Below are 16,615 nucleotides of genomic sequence, written 5' to 3' on the forward strand. Positions count from 1 at the left end.
TGAAAAATTATCATAATCTCCAGCCAAAGAAACCAACAAAATCCCTTTCTTCATTCAAAATAAGCCTACTTAATTCACAGGCACTGATAATGTTATTTATAAACCCCCTTTAATACAAACATTCTTTTAACAAAGCCACTGCCTTTAATTTGATATTTTAATGGGGAGAAAATGTAAGCTATCTCAGTAAATTGGATTAATCCTCTTCGAGGTGGGATTTTCTATTGAAATCTGACTTGTGCAGTGTGTCTCCTTTGCCTGTACATGGGAAGGCTCTGCAGGGCATGACCTTAAATCATAAACTATTCCAAATAACTGCTTTTGTCAATGCATGACTGGGAAAAGAAATCCTTTGAATCTATCTTTAAAACCACCATCTGATGAGGCAAACATAGCTGCTCTAAAAACAGTCAGTACACTACTATGCAATGCATGGATCTGTTACAAGCATGTACACAATAACTTTTGTCTCACAGCTCTCTTGATCTGTTCACAAATCTTGAGCTATTTTAATTTAGTTCATCTCTTCTGCAGAAGCTTTTAATCATTATATATAATTTCAATAAGGTATTTTAAAGAGTCAGTTATAAGAGCAGGAATGATTCCCTCACAGTATTTGTAAAAGAGTTGGGAGAGCACCTATTTCTAGGGTTGGAGGGGATATTTGTTCCTTAGGAATTTATGGGGCAATATTGGCTGTGGCTACATAATATATTCAGATATACAACCTTTTTCAGCAAGCAAGGCCGGAGGACCTCTCCTCAGCCTCTTAGAATTTACACTTTCGGGTTCCTCAGGACTCTGTCTTGTCTTCCACGCTATTGAAGCTGTGGAATGAGGTTCCCCAGAGATTTATTGTGCAGTATCATCAATATGATATAATAAGTGCTTAATAAATGCAGGAAAAGCTAGGGAAATGCTTAATCAGTTTCTGCCTGTAATAATGAACTGGATGAGAGCCAATAAAATGAAGATCAACTTGTATAAAATGGTGGTGCATCTGTACAGTGCAATGGTGTTTCACCTGTTCTGGAGACAATTCTCCTCAAAATGAATAGCCAAGGCCTGCTGATGCTTCCCTTCCCTGGAGATGATGCCTAAGATGGTCTCTTTATTCTGTTCAATATGAAGACCACCCCACTCTCTTCCCCAGTGATGGAATTACCTCTCTTGAGAGGTTTGTCTAGTGCTTGCCAATCTTCAGCTTTCAGTGCCAGACAAATCCTTTCTTCTCTCAGATTACATATGGAACAACTTTAAACACTGGAACTCATTAGATGCTTGCTGTATGTCAGGAGTCGTATTTTAGTGTTGCTTCAATTCCATAGTTACTTTAGTTCTTTAATAAAGATGGACATGAACTGAATTACAGCCCTGAAGAAACCATGAACTGAGCTGGCTCATGGTTCAGTTCATGGATTCCATTTTGCCAAAACAAAACAAAGTGCCAAACTTTTTTCACTTGGCACTTCGTTTTGCTTCGGCCTCCCTCCCCCCCCGTCACTTCCCTCCCTGCTCCTGTTGCCTCCTCTTCTTCTTCCTCTACCGCTGCCATCTTCAAAGATAGCAGGCCCAGCTTCCCTTCCTGCATAGGTTCCCCTTCCGCTGGCATGAACCCGGAAAAAACAAATCAGAAATCAGTTTGTTTTTTATTGAGGTTCATAGTCATTTTTAGCTCATGGTAGCCACAAACAACAAACTGCCCCGATTCATCATTTTTCTGGTTTGTGCCTATAATCTTTAAATGTTACAGCCTTACTATTGTTATGCTTTATCAAGTTGGAACCAACTTATAGGGACCCTGATAATGCTTTCAATGTAAGCCACATATTTAAGGGGTGGTTTGTGGTGCTGTGGGCTAAACCACAGAAGCCTGTGCTGCAGGGTCAGAAGACCAGCAGTCGTAAGATCGAATCCATGCGACGGAGTGAGCTCCCGTCGCTTTGTCCCAGCTCCTCACCAACCTAGCAGTTTGAAAGCATGCAAATGTGGGTAGATAAATAGGTACCACCTCGGTGGGAAGGTAAAACAGCATTCCCTAGTCACGCTGGCCACGTGACAACAGAAACCATCTTCGGACAAGCACTGGCTCTACGGCTTGAAAATGGGATGAGCACCACCCCCTAGAGTCGGACACGACTGGACTGAAAATGTGCAGGGGAACCTTTACCTTTACTTTCCTAATTCCAACTGACTGGCTAGCTTAGCGATTTATGTATCTGGCTGCAGAACCAGAGGTTGGGAGTTCGATCCCTCACTGTGCCTCCTGAAGAACAGCCACCCTAAGTGGCCTTGGACAAGCTGCACAGTCCAGGCTGCCCCCAGAAGAAGGGGATGGTAAACCACATATGTGTATTCTCTACCTGGAAACACCTGAAAAGGATAACCATGAATAAAAATTGACTGGATGGCACATAATTATTATTATACAACCATATATGCTCCCCCAGTGAGTTTTCATGAGTTTCCTGAGTCCTGGCCCATCATTCTATCTGCTATACCAAACAGGGTTGATGTCTTAGGCCCTGGTCACACAAGAGAAATATTTTCCGAAACTTTCCATATCTCTGTTGTACTGAATCATGGTCATGTGGTTTACATCCCAGGGCAAATGTCCCAATAACGTTTAGTAGTACTGTACTGATCTATTTCCTTCTGTTTGAACTATTAGGGCTGGCTATGTCACAGTACCGGTTTGTTTTCTCTCTTGCTTCAAGGGGCAATTTAGTCCCTTGATTTATATATAACATAATAATATTACTTATTGATACATCAGTATATCAGAAACAAGTCTCCAAGGTGCGTGACTGTGCAAGAGTGCTTGACTCCACCCTCCTCCACACAGCTTTCTTCTTTCCCCATGCACCCACAGCTACTGTCGATAGCCCCTTTCATTCTTCTTGCATCAGAACCTCACATGGATGGATGGATGGATGGATGGATGGATGGATGGATGGATGGATGGATGGATGGATGGATGGATGGATGGATGGATGGATGGATGGACGGACGGACGGATGGACGGACGGACGGACAGATCTATCTATCTATCTATCTATCTATCTATCTATCTATCTATCTATCTATCTATCTATCTATCTATCTATCTATCTATCTATCTATCTATCTATCTATCTATCTATCTATCTATCATCTATCTATCTATCTATCATCTATCTATCTATCTATCTATCTATCTATCTATCTATCTATCTATCTATCTATCTATCTATCTGTCTGTCTGTCTGTCTGTCTGTCTGTCTGTCTGTCTATCTATCTATCTATCTATCTATCTATCTATCTATCTATCTATCTATCTATCTATCATATGGGAATGTAAATCCTCACACATGAGAATGCAAAAATTCAAAATTTTTCTCATTCAGTGAGAAAGAAAGGTATTTTGTGACACTTTGAGCAAAAGAAGAGAGAAAGAACAACTTCCTTATGCAAAGTAAGCACAATTAGATGAATCAGGTTTTGATGCAAATTGCACAAAAAGATGTTGGCTGCTGCTTTGTTTCATGGATTTTTAAGGTCTTTGAATCATCAGAGGCATTATTTCTCTCTCTTAAAACTATCAGCCAGTAGTTTTATGCTCTCACTCTCTCTGCTTCTCAAAGGGAAAGTTCTGCACAGAGACAATGTATGTAAATTACAGAGGCCTTGATGAGAAAAATAATGTTCCTTGTCTAGCTCTTGCCGGAAGGTGAGGGATCTTATAAGGCTTGAAAATTCCCTAATAGCATATCTTGTGAAGTCAAGACTAGCTTGTCTCATCTTTTCAGGCAAGGATGAAGAACTGCATCTGTTTTCAACTATGACTTGGAAGATAGTATAATGATTTCTGTTGGTATCAGCTATATGATTTTAAGGAGGGGATGTAAAGTTGTTGTGACTTAATAGATGCTTCAATTTATCAGGGCCTAATTGATTAATTTACAATTATTGTGTGCTATCAAGTCAATTTAGACATACGGTGATCCTCCCAAGGTTTTCCAGGTATGACGTTTTCAGAAGTGGTTAGAGATCCTCCCTCTGGTGTCAGTCAAGGATATGACCAAGGCTGCACAGAACAAGGACCAATAAGCCACACATGCTCCAGATTATCTCAGTTTGCCCAAACCCAGGAAACATAACTGGCACTCCAACCTGCTGAATTAGGTCAGTTCTAATTTCTGCCCAAATAAAAATGGGCAAAAATTGCTTTCTTTCATATAATCTTTTAAAACCAAAACCAAAATCAAAATGTTATATCCTATTTATGAAGAAATATGAGGATGTTGGTAGGTTTTATATATCAGTGATTTAGGTCTCTGGCTATGGAGCCAGAGGTTGGGAGTTCTGTTCCCTATTGTTCCTTCTTGTCAAGGGCTAGACTTGATGATCCATAGGGTCCCTTCCAGCTCTGCAGTTCTACGGTTATTATTATTTTAAAAACAAACTCACTAAGCGAACCAAATTGTCATCGACCTTCACTGGCAAAATTCTGTGTGTACGTTTATTTTGGGCAGGCTGAGGACTATGCTGAGAGTGAAGGGTTTCCCAAGCCAGACAGTCTCAGCTGAGAAGCTAGACCAACTGTGTCCACTAACCCTCAATTATGATGAGAGGAAATTAAACAGAAATCCATACCGGATCGGTCATCGCCCGGGTCAACAAGGACCGCATCAGTTGCTGGGCATCTGGTGACAAATGGGCTACAGGGCTCAGCAGACCCTGTTGAGGAACCAGGACAGGCTGCAGCTATTGGAACAACATAAACACAAAACTTGGACTCCCACCAAAATTAAGAAATGTTGTTAAGCAGTTGCAGATCTCAGAAATAACTCAATCAGAGCTACAAAACCAGCAGTATTTGAAACAGCATGCATACTGTGCCGCTATTCAAGAAATACTTTCTTTTTGTTGTTGTTATTTGTTGAAAGTTCTATATGTTATGTAATACAAGTCAATGTTTTTATAATTTTGATTGCCTGGTAATTTTGAATAATAGTTATGGAAAACCCCTCCAAGCAGGTCATCTACCCATGGAATTTCAGCAGATAGTATGAAATGTTTTACTGTTGTTGATTTACTTGTTGTTTTTTATTCCTTTTATTATTTTACCTCCTGCTGCTATTTTATTTGTTATATAATTTTTAGTTAATGCCATTCTAGCTCTTTTTTATCATTATTTTAATTAGATTACTTAATTTTAAACTGCATTGAGTACCTTCAGCAGAAAGATGGTTCATTAATATTATAAATAGAAAACTAGTTTTCGACAATTCTTTATAATTTTCAGGTAGAAGCTTTCCTAACTACTGACATACGAATGATGTTCTTAAATTAAATATTCTGTGCACAGTGTCACGAAGCAAGAAAACAGAAAGGCTTTTACAGGAGGAGCCACCAAATAGAATTACTTTCTTGTACTGAACATCCAAATTAGGAATGGATTGTGCAGTCCTTTATGTCACAAGCACTGCTGAGAAGATGCCAAAATTGGCTGCATTTTCATTTGCCTACGGATCATGTACACATATAGCCTTGCTGTGTTCCAGATCCCTCCTGCATCCTAACTTTCACCAATGTCTATTTTTGTATCTTTTGTGACAGCTCCATCCTCTGCTAACCAAACAGAAATGTGCTCATATGGAAATGATTTATGGTAATGTCTAAATAAACTTCTCAACACTCATGAGGTAAATGGATTGTTTCCACCAAGCTTGGCACAGGCAAGGCTAAGCTCTCAGCTCACCTTGTTAGTTCTTTGTCTTCCCTCGAAACAAACTGACACCTAATTCCTAAAAGCACCCTGGGACTTAATCACAGAGACCCACATCTGACCATTTTGCTTCTGTGGTAACTACTAAAATAAGGCAGATGAGAAAACAAAAAAGGCAGAACATTCCTAATTTCTGTAACATCATTGCAGCCTTGGTTGTTGCAGCTTGTTTTGTTCTGTTTCTTTCCCCCCTACCATATTACTGTCGTCTTTCACTTTCAGATCTCTACTTACGTTACTCCTGAATTCCCTCATAAGCTTGACTTTTAGTCTCTCAAAAGACAAGAATCTTTATCTGGGAATCTTGCATACAAAAAAGATGCTTGAAATTCTGTACCTGTAGCCCAGTAGCCACAGTTAGGCAATAATGCTATACATACGTACCTGAAAGGAAGTCCTCAGTGGGGTTTAGGCCTGCATAGAAGTACACTGATGGCTGAACTCTTGTTCTGAAGCAATAAGAGGATCCAGAATAATAAGCCTACTGGAGAAAGCATCACTGGAGATATAGTGTGATACATTTCTCTAAGAATAAAGTACATGTGGAAATGCTGTTTTGAATTACTATGATCCTTTTGTTTTTTTCTGTCATGAGAGTGCTTGCAGTTCTGAGGCCCCAGAGAGAATCACCTTGCATATCCACTAGCTGTACACACCAGGGCCAGAATCCATTAGGAAACATGGAATGCGATGATGTAACAGCCCTTGGCCATAGCATCTGTGTGATCTTTGGCTCTCAGTTACAAATATCCCTTGGACAAGCTACAAAAAGCACTCATCAGTTGGCCATTGCAAAAAGAGTTAAAAGGAAGAGGATTCTATGCTGGGTGATTCCCCCCCCCTCCCTCTAGGCCTTTAGTTTTGGCCAGTGATTGCCGATTTTATCACTGTCATTTATTGTTTGTTAGTGGTTTTACTAAATACTGATTTTACTTTGCCACCCCAACCCCGGAAAAAAGACACGAGACATCGGTTTGGGTTAATACGGGCCACACTTTTATTCAACTTAGTAATTCAAATAACCTGCCTTTTGGCCAACCGAATATATGGGGGCCTGCAGTAGTGCGGAAACCGGTAAACTGGGGTATAATCATACCCCTAGATGATCAAAGGGGCGAGTCCCCGGCCGCCAAGCTCCTTCGGTCGAATAACCGTCGGATCCTGTCTAGCCGCTAATAAACTCCCCAGACCTCAAGACATCTTTAACTGATGCCTATTGGTCTGTGAGTGGCCCAGCGCATCCTCCCCCCACAGGCAGAGTGATCGCACGATCCGCAATGCCGGAAGGTCAGATGCGCTGTTAGCTTACTTGATTTATCCATTGGGACACACCGAAATACCGGTTATTTCCGCACTACCCGCCAGTGTGACCGATAATAAAATCCTAAAACACTGCCAACAACCCAGATCCAGTGTGGGATAGGCGAAAAATCCCCCCATCCAAAGCCAATCAGGATGAAGGTCAAAAATTCCTATCCGGCCCCAAAATAGGCGACCACAAATCACACTAGATCAAAGGGCGGGCGGGTGGGTGCCCAAAAGTGAAAGAGGCCGATGCGGGTGGAGAGCCCCCTTATAAAGCCTGCTCTCCACCCCCGGCCAAGCCCGTTCGCGCGATGTCTCGCGCCCTTCCGGGGTGGGTGGCAAACCCCGCCCACCAGCTCCAAGTCCGAGGACTTCGCGGCGGGCTCTCTCTTGCCACCCCAACCCCGGAAAAAAGACACGAGACATCGGTTTGGGTTAATACGGGCCACACTTTTATTCAACTTAGTAATTCAAATAACCTGCCTTTTGGCCAACCGAATATATGGGGGCCTGCAGTAGTGCGGAAACCGGTAAACTGGGGTATAATCATACCCCTAGATGATCAAAGGGGCGAGTCCCCGGCCGCCAAGCTCCTTCGGTCGAATAACCGTCGGATCCTGTCTAGCCGCTAATAAACACCCCAGACCTCAAGACATCTTTAACTGATGCCTATTGGTCTGTGAGTGGCCCAGCGCATCCTCCCCCCACAGGCAGAGTGATCGCACGATCCGCAATGCCGGAAGGTCAGATGCGCTGTTAGCTTACTTGATTTATCCATTGGGACACACCGAAATACCGGTTATTTCCGCACTACCCGCCACAGCATGCGCACTAGCTCAGCTATGTCGCATGCCCGCCACAGAGCCCCTGGAGCTCACGAAGCAGGCCCCCTTTTATATCCTCCAAGAACAACTCCAATCCAACGTCGGATAGGTGTACCCCATCACTGCGGAATAATTCCAAACGTGACGTCTGGATACGCTGATGCTGTATCACTGCTCCGAGGCCGCCGCCGCAGACACCTCTACGTACTTCCTTATTCACGCCCCGCCGGGCCTTATTTATCGCATCAGTCCTCCCTGAGCCTAGCCAGGCCAACCGAGGAGTGATATTAGACCATAAAATCCGCAGTGACGGATACTTGCTCTTCAGCCATCTCAGGTCCCGCAGAATATCTAATATCAATGCCTTACCGGCAACTCTGGCTAAATCATTGCCGCCTAGATGCACCACCAATACATCAGGCGGTGAAGTGCTGAAGGCCGTCATCCTGTTGAATTGTATCCACTGCATTCCGCGGATTCCTTTCCAAGTAACTTGCGCCCAAGCGCTTAAACCTAAATCTCTCCCCCATGGGGAGGCGGCAGCATAACGCTCTGCCCAATAAATGTAACTATGACCGACGATCCAAACGTCCTTCCGCCGGCCACGAACTGTAACACCTGCAAAATACAAACACACCCTACCTATTCGTTAGACAGGCTCCTCACGTAATTACGGTAACTATTTGACGACCAGCGGCCCAGTTGCTTAATCTCCTCGGGGCTGTAGCCCAAAGCCGCAGCAGTAGAGGCCGCCCCAATCCTAAATGAGTGCGTACCAAAGCGTAACCCTTGCACTCCCACCTTTTGCAGCGCCGAATCCGTCATCCTCCAAAATTGGTACTTCGTTAAAGGCGCTTTATCGGCGTGCCTAAGGAAGTACCCTTCCTCCTGTCCACGCTGCTCCATGTACACCTGTGCTGCTCTTACAGGGCACAAAATTTCTATGCTGCATCGCCTCAAAACCAAACGCCTTCCTTTACCCTCCTGATCGGTTTTTGAACGCCTAATAAACACTTCCAGGCTATCCTCTCCTAGCAAAACATCCCTTCGCTGCAGGGCCACCCCTGACTTGTCTTCCTTACCTGTTGCCACTAACTCACTAACACGAAGTGCACCAAAGAATGCAAGTAACGATGCCACCTGAAACAAGGCCCTCTCATATTCATTTCTGCACAAAGTCGCCCATTGCTCGCTTAACTGCTGCAGTAGCGCCGGCGAAATGGGCGACCTAGAATCCTGCACCTTCCCTCTCTTCCTTGTCCATCCTTCGAGCATCTTCCTGATCCTATAATCCTTTGAATGGTCCCTAAACCCTTGAACTCTCGAAGAAAAGGCCAATGCGGACAATTTTCCCTGAATGGTCCCTGGCATCAACCCTTTCCTATGCAAATGGACCATAAATTGCTGCAAGTGTTCCACTGGCAGGGGCCAAACTTGCTCCAGGTGTACCTTATGTCTAAAATCTTCAAATTCTTTACTCACAGCCGCGTACCCCTTCCGCGTCCTCTCCGCCAAAGCCAAACCTATCGCTTCAGATGCGTCGAGACGCCAATTTGCCAAACCTCCTGCGGCAGAATCTCCGGCAACTCCCTGGCCTCCGGTGCCAATTGCCGGAACCGATCCATCTGCCGACGTGATAAAGCATCGGCAATGCTGTTGTCCAGACCCGGGATGTGCCTAGCATGTACTAATATGTTGTACTGGAGCGCCCTCAATGTAAATGCCCTGACTAACCTCATGACGCGCTCTGATTGTGAAGTGAGGCAATTGATGATACACACCACCGCCTCGTTATCACACCAGAAACGTACCACCGAGTTAGCCCACTCTTCGGCCCATAACCACAAAGCCCCGACTATGGGAAAAAACTCTAAAAAAGTAAGATCTCTCGTAATTCCTTCTTCCTGCCAGGCCTCCGGCCAAGATCCTGCACACCACTTCCCACGATGGTAAATGCCAAAACCGTGAGCACCAGAAGCGTCTGAGTGCACCTGAAACTCTACCTGGACGCTCCTCTCCGACCTCCAAAAAGAAATACCATTAAATCCTGCCAGGAACTGCATCCAAACTCCGAGGTCCTCCTTCATACCTTGAGTTATCCTTGCCCGGTGTAACGGGCGTTTAAGACCTGTCATGGCCGCGCAAAGACGTCTAACAAAAGCCCTTCCAGGGGCCACTACCCTACAAGCAAAATTGAGGTGCCCAACTATCTCCTGCAATTCCTTGAGTGTCGCCTTTGACTTCCCTAGCAATGCTCCTATTTTGGTTCTCAAAATTCTCAACTTCTCCTCTGGTAGCCTCGACGTTTGCTGCTCTGTATCTATCTCTATACCTAGGAAAGTCAGGACCGTAGTTGGTCCCTCAGTCTTCTCCTCAGCTAAAGGCAACGACAACTGGCGTGCCAACTCCTTGAACGTTTCCAATATAAACCGGCACCTACCTGAATTCCGCTCACCACAAAAAAGAAAATCGTCGAGGTAATGGGCCGTCGATGAACAACGCGATACTTGCCTAACTTTCCACTCTAAAAACGTGCTAAACTTCTCAAACGCCGCGCAAGACACGGAACAACCCATGGGCAACGCTCTGTCTACATAATATAATTCCTCAAATTGAAACCCCAACAAACAAAAATCCTGTGGATGGACTGGCAAAATCCGGAATGCCGATTTTACGTCACATTTCGCCAGCTCGGCCCCTGCTCCGCATTTTTTTACCATATTCACGGCCTCGTCAAATGACGTATACCTAACTGTACACAGTTCCGATGGGATAGCATCATTAACTGACTCCCCTTCAGGAAAAGAGAGATGGTGGATTAAACGAAACTCACCATGTGCCTTTTTTGGAACAATGCCCAATGGAGAAACCCTAAGGTTCCCCATGGGCGGATTCTTAAAGGGGCCTAACACACGCCCCGCCTGTACTTCCTTACCTATTTTTCTCCTGACAACACCCTCCATTCCTCTAATTGATCGTAGGTTCTGCGCAAAATAACTTTTTCGCTCACCCATAGCCGGTATCCTAAAGCCATCTCTAAATCCTTCCAGTAAATATATAGCCTCTTCACGCCTAGGATACCATTGCAGCCACGAATCCAAAATTTGCAGCTTAATTGGGCTGGGCCCCTTTTCCAGGAGCGCCTCCGCCTCCTTGCTTCCTAGCACCACCTGCTCCTCTGTCCTGCCTCGCTTTAAAACAGTTGATGCTTGGGTGTTGGCCTCCGCATGTGAGGCACTCATGTCTGAATCTGCAGGGTTTCCTCGCACACGATCCCCTGGCATTATATTGAAAGCACAACAAGCGGGGTTGAACCGCCTGACCCGCCCAAGGGCGGGCAAACTGCGCCTGCCTTGTTCGTCTATTCAAGTGTCCACTATCAAACCTATCCCCCATGTTTGACTTGGCCGGCGTCATGTGCTGCAGCCATAGGCGTGGATGAGGCTCGTCCCAACGAAGATTGGGCTGAATGGCGCTCCGCATGCGGAAGGCCTCATCATATCTCAGCCATGCCAGCCCCTCAAAATCAGTGGAAGCCCTAATCATTGTGTCAAGATATTGGAAAAGCGCTGGGGCCCTCCAGGGCTGCATTTTTATCAACACCCCGGCGTAAATCACAAATCCCGGCAGCCAGTTCGTCCAATTCCTATCTGGCTTTTTTCTCCTGCGCTTTTCCTTTTCCCTTTCGTCTTCTTTATCCCAATCCTTCTTCTCACAGTCCCTATTCAGCAATTCAAAGAAGTCCACGAATTCGCCACGCCAAATTTTTTCCTTCGTGGCCGCCGTCAGATGATCTCCCACGGGCGTCGCATAATCTGCATACGGCAAAGCTGCCGCCGGGACCGAATTGTAGCCCGTGCTAGGTACTGACGGATGCCAACCCCCTGCAACTTCAGAACTAAATGGCTGCTGCGGCGGAGGTGTGGCTCCCCATGGTGCACCCCATGGACCCCACTGTGGTCCCATGTAGGGCCAGGGCGCGTTAGGGCACCCTCTGTCTAGCTGTGTCTGTGATGCGATCCCCGATGGTGTACCTATGGCCCCGCCTGCCCAAGGCCAGACCATCCCCGGAGACTGCAGCTGTGGTGCAATAATACACTCACCATCCGAAGTTGATGCTACGCAAGGCTCCAGTGGGGAGTCCGCTGTAATCTCTCCTTCCTCTAGCTCCTCTCGGGCTTCTTGCCTTGCCGCCGAAGCGCTGCCGTCCTTAGGAGTAGTCGTTGTCTCCTTGTCACTGCCCCGTGATCTGGAACGGACTGGTGACCTGGGGGCATCCGGCCGATTGTCCATTACCTGTGCAGACTCAAAAGCGGTAAAGCGATCCATCAAATCTTGCGCTATCACCTTCAGCCTGGACTTCTTGAGCCCCCTTGACTCCCTCACCGATCTACGTGGCTGCTCCCCCCTTGGCAACGCCTGCTGCGCAGCCAACCTCCGAGCCTCCATAGCTGACATTTTATCCTGTAACGCCTGCCATATCGGCCAAGACTCTTCGTCTGAAGACGAATGAGGTGGGGACAACTGCGGTACGGTTTGTCGCTTAGCGGGTTGCTTGCCCTTTGATGTACCCCGTCCTTTTCGTGACGTCATCCTCCAAACCCCACTGATCTGCCCCTAAGGTTTTACTTCCTTGCCCAACTAGCGTCTCACCTTGTACCCGAGACTACCCACTGCGTGCGTGCACTACGCTACCCAAACTAACCAAACCCGTAATTGCCGCGCATACGCCCGTCAGGCAATGCAGCCGGCTTGACACAGCTGCCCCAAACCGTCAAAGATCACCCTTTCCGTGAACACCACGAGAAAATACAACCTTGCGCCAAATGCGTCCTTGCCACCGCTGCCGTCAGCTGCCCTAGAATAAAGTGATATCAGGATGATTATTGCGTGCTAGTGAACACCCGCATGGTGACCCAACACGGCTGCCGCCCGCCAACAGCACCATTCCTGCCTTGGGGGCCACTCAGGCGCTCCCAAACCGACCATGCCTTAACATGTACCGGTCCAGAACACTCGCCCATTGCGGCCCTTGTGACAGCTTTCATTCCGTACTTTCTCTTTTCCCTCCTTTTTTTTTTTTTTTTTGAATTTATTAGTTATTTTATTTCATTATAATTTTTTTTTATATATATATATATATAATACACATACATATATACACATATATATACATATATATATATATATATATATATATATATATATATATATATATACACACACACACATACCACATATATATATATATACATATACATATAGTATTTTGTTTTTATTTATTTATTTTTATTTTTATTTTTATTTTTATTTATTTATTTTTTTGAACATCACAACATCACCCTGCAAGTGCCTTATGTCCTCCTAGGAGTTGCTCCACGAACCCCACCTGCCTCCGTACGTAACCTCTGTCAACCCATTAGCTCTGTTTTTTTTATTTTTATTTTTTTATATATATTTATCACCTATATCATTCACACTCTCTCTCCATCTTTTCTCTCTCCTTTCACTCTCTCTCTCTCTCTCTTTTTTTTTTTTTTTTTTTTTACAAAGGAGCCTCCGAAAACCCCCCCCTCCCTTGGACTAAACAAAATGGCGGCCGACTACAAAATGGCCGCCGCACGTGGCAGGCCGGCTCTCCTCATGTCCCAGGCCAGGTAGCCGGTCCGCACGCCCAGGGAGGAGGGAAAGGGGCGGAGGGGGGAGAGCGGGGAAGAAAAAACCACGCGCCGGGAGCGGGAAACCCCCGGAGGCCTGCTCCCCACTCCCAGCTCACCGGGCCGGAGGCCCGGCTCCCTGGACCCCCCGCACTCCCCACCCGGCCCACCCATGCCGGTCAAAGCCCGCCCCACACCCCCGAGCACTCTAAACCCAATGCCGGGGATGCGGCCGCGGGCCATCCGCAGCCCCGACGTGCGCCACGGCCCCATCGTGCGGGGCCGCTCGCCGCCAGCCGAACTGTATAAGAGACTCCGGGATGATGAGGTAGGCAATTGTGGGGAGTGCGGGGCGGGAGGGGCCTTGCCTTCGCCCCACCACCCGCTCCCGATGCCCGCGGGAACCACCCGGCCCCACCGCAACTCCGGTCGGGCCGACGAGACCAACCGCCTGGCTCCCTCTTCCCACCGTTTCCTGTAGGCTGCTCGTCCTCCGGCTCCTCCAAACGCCTCGCAGTGACGCAGCTTCAAGCGCTGGTCACAGCGAAGCTGCCCCTGGCCTGCCCAAAAGTGAAAGAGGCCGATGCGGGTGGAGAGCCCCCTTATAAAGCCTGCTCTCCACCCCCGGCCAAGCCCGTTCGCGCGATGTCTCGCGCCCTTCCGGGGTGGGTGGCAAACCCCGCCCACCAGCTCCAAGTCCGAGGACTTCGCGGCGGGCTCTCTCTTTTACAGCTCTTATAGAGCCCCTTGGAAATGTTTAACTAGAACCTATAGGATGTCCTAAATAAATACATAAATAAGATGGAGTGGATCTTGGTGTAACAGGACTTTCTGCTTCCTTCAGCACCACCTCCCAGCTTGCTTCTGTCTCCTAAGTGATACTCAACATTTCATTCATTGCATTTGTACCCTGCCCATCTAGTGTCTAAGAACTACTCTGGGCAGCTAACAACAATTAAAAACAAAATGAACCACCCCGGCCCACAAAGACATTAGTAAGGAGATCCAGACCAAAACAGTAATTCCATGCTGTTGCATTCCAGAACGGCATGGTGGGATTCAGCAAGGTAATATTGTGCAAATAGCAGTGTTTTTCTTCTTACTCACACAAGATACCTTTGGATCCAAGCCCTTAACATAGAAACTCAACAGCTATATCATTCTGTAGAACAGTTCTGCCTGCTGTCCCAAAGAAAGGCACTGATATATGTTTGTTTATTTAAATTACGTATTTAAAATATATTAGATTTTGGTTAGAAAAAATTAAAGCAGTTGACCAACAATAATCAAAGGAATGACAAAGAGCAAAGACAATGACAGATATAACCAGGATCAAACTGGATGATACAGCTTATATGTCATTAGAAACTAGATTTAAGCCCTGGAAGATGAGCTTTTGTTACAGCTTTTTCCCCCTCACCTTCTGTATCTTGCAGATTAACTTGATTGGCTTTGTGATTGATCCTTCAAAGGTAAGCACAGGCTTAATTTTCAATCTTGATTGCTCAGGCACAAAGCTGTCTAGATGTTGCTTGAGAACGAACCTGTTCTCAGCTGCAAAATGCAAAGGTGACATCTTGACCAGTTTGAATCTTAGACAAAAAGATGTAAGAATCTGTACTTTGTGTTAAAAACTGTCACAGGACAGCTCTGCTGTCTCGCATAATAAAGAGAATCTCTCCTTCAGGTCAGTGGGCAAACAAAAGCTAGGAAGAAACTGGCCTCTGAACAATGTAGCGAGACCTTTTAGACTGTTAGCCTTAATAGAAGGGTATTGGGTTTTTGACTCCATGCAAAAAAAATATTATGAGTCAGTGTTATAGAAGATGTGAACCCCAAACTATTTTCATCCTTCTTCATGGTTTTCCAGAGGTTAGCTCTTCAACGATAGTTGTTGTAGTTCTTTCGCTCAAACCCTTGTCCTTTTTCCATTTCTTTTTGACTTCATGACACAAATGAGCCAACATTGTTACTCAAATTTCTGTTCCACACCTGGCTATGAGATTGGGCCTTCAGCTTTCTGTAACTTTCACTGCTGGCTCAATTGATGAAGACATTTACTGCTGATTTTGACATTATACAATAATTATCTAAATGTTGCCCCATTACAAAGGAAGCATGAGTCTTCTCTCATTTCCTTCTTTAGGCGTCCCCCCTCCCTTTAAAAAACAATGAATTTACCATAAATGTTAACTCCATAAGTGCTTGACTGCTATACAGATGTGGAGACTATGAACATTCATGTTGCTGAGTGTGGATTATTTGATCCTTTTTTAGGGAAGGGGGAGAATCAAAAATAGAATTCCCCTTTGTGTGCCTCTAATGATTTTCTACATGAAATATATACATTTCAAAAATGGCTACATGTATATATCTCAAAATCATTACTTTTAATCCATAAGTGCCGGTGTGTATTTAAAGAAAACAAAATAAATGTAGAACAGCAGAAACACCAGGGCTTTACAACAGCTGCAGGGCAGAAGCAATAACTGCTGTTCACTAGGCACTGTAATACTCATTTAATAGCTATTTAGCTTCTAAAATGCAGATTAAAAACACAGGGTTTTTAAAAATTTGCTTTGCTTTTTTTAGGAAACACAACTCTCCAGGATTGCCAGAGGCTGTTGAGTCTCTATTGAGCACGTCAGGAAAATAATGCTACCTACATGGCTAACAACACCAGTGGAGGTGATGGCATTCCAGTGGAACTAGTTAAAATCTTAAAAGATGACGCTGTTAAGGTGCTACACTCAATATGCCAGCAAGTTTGGAAAACTCAGCAGTGGCCAGAGGATTGCAAAAGATCAATGCCTGACCACTTTATCTATCTCCTGAGAAACCTATACGTGTGACAGGAAGCGGCAGTTAGAACTGGATATGGAACAACTGATTGGTTCAAAATTGGGAAAGGAGTACAACAAGGCTGTATATTGTCTCCCTGCTTATTTAACTTATATGCAGAATACATCATGCGGAAGGCTGGACTGGAGGAATCCCAAACCGGAATTAAGATTGCCAGATGAAATATCAACAACTTCAGATATGCAGATGATACCACT

Source organism: Pogona vitticeps, chromosome 1 (genome assembly GCF_051106095.1).
Source record: "Pogona vitticeps strain Pit_001003342236 chromosome 1, PviZW2.1, whole genome shotgun sequence".
Lineage (NCBI taxonomy): Eukaryota > Metazoa > Chordata > Lepidosauria > Squamata > Agamidae > Pogona > Pogona vitticeps.